Raw genomic sequence first — 1,586 nt, forward strand, 5'->3', positions numbered from 1 at the left:
TTTTACAACCCATTAATTAGTCCCTCTAATAAAGTTTGACAAAATGATAACTTGCCCATGAAAAGTGTTGTAATAAATACATTTTCCCTAACTTTCGCCCGTTCGACCATGGCTGCCTCATAAACCCTCGGCCACGGTTCACCGCCTTATTGTCTCTGCGTATTTCTCCAGCACCATGCGGGTTCAGGGGCTCCGCGGAGGCCCGGGCCTGACCCTGGGCGCCCGGCCCCTTCCGGGGAGCCGGCCGCGGGCGGGGCCTCCTCCGCTCACGAACCTGCCAAACCTACCGTGGCTCCCGGCGCTCCCGAGCCCCTCGGAGCGCGGACAGTTTTGGGGCCCCGTGTTGCCTCCACCCTGGCTTCGCTTGCAAGGGACTCATCTGGGGTGACTGCTGGAAACTGAACAAGCTGCAAAGGAAGACAACGAAGGACGAGGCAGGTGTCTCCCCTGGAGGCTAAGAGGCCTCGCAGGACGCCCACAGCCCCGCCAGAGCACCGGCACGATTCCTGACTCCAGCTCCCTGCTGATGCGCACCCTGCGAGGTGACGGTGAGGGCCGAGTCTTGGGGTCCCTGCCACCCATGTGGGAGGCCTGGGCTGAGTTCCTGGCTCCCGGCACTGCCCTGGCCCAGTCTCAACCATTGTGGGGTATTTGGGGAGTGAACCAGTAACTAGGAACTCCTCCCCCCACACACCCCCATATGATTCCATACGGTCCACGCCCCTGATCCCCAACATGGTGCAGGGCCCAAGGACTTGGGCCATCTTCCACTGCCCTCCCGGGCCACAGCAGAGAGCTGGATCAGAAGTGGAGCAGCTGGGACTTGAACCGGTGCCCATGTGGAATGCCGGTACCACAGTGTCCTTTTAAAATTCACTATTTCCATCCAAAGGATGAGTTGAACTTGTGGAAAGTCCTGAACCAGTGCGGGCAGGGGAGGAAGTGAAGCCGGGCAGCTGCACATGGAGGGGCCGCCACGCCTTGGCCTCCCTGGCGCTGACCCACACAGCCCCTCGCCACTCACCCCCTTCCCTCCTCCTCTCCCTCCTCCCCCTCCTCTTCAGGACACTCACCACGGTGGATCCCACCACAAGACCTTCAACTTGATGGCCGACACAAAGACCGCTTTTCCAAACAGCCACACTCGCATATCCCAGGGGCCAGCTTTCGGAGTGTGGGGTCCCCGCTCAGCCCACTCACGCAGGGTCAGCACCGACACTCCCTCCCCACAGAGCCCCCAGGTCTCCGTCCTCCACACGCTGGCCCTCGGCAGAGCCCACCCCTCCCCAGGCCTCGGCGCCCTGCACGCTCTGCCCTTCCCATCTCCTGGGGACAGAAGCTGGACGCTGCTCAGCCCACCCACCTGCCTGGGGACCCAGCTCTTGGAGGAAATTTATGGCCATAATTGAGTGGATGAGTTATGGCTGCTGGTGCCCGAGGCGCGAGAATTGCCCGGGCACACACAGCCACCCGCAGACGGCCCTTGATGCTGGAGCTGCCCTCCCAGGGCCTGCAAACCCCGGGTGGCAGAGACGGGGACCCTCATGGGAGCTCTAAGGGCCCCAGGGCTGCAGCCACCTCTGGGG

Source organism: Oryctolagus cuniculus, chromosome 21 (assembly GCF_051225735.1).
Source record: "Oryctolagus cuniculus isolate XC-2025 breed Fujian yellow rabbit chromosome 21, ASM5122573v1, whole genome shotgun sequence".
Lineage (NCBI taxonomy): Eukaryota > Metazoa > Chordata > Mammalia > Lagomorpha > Leporidae > Oryctolagus > Oryctolagus cuniculus.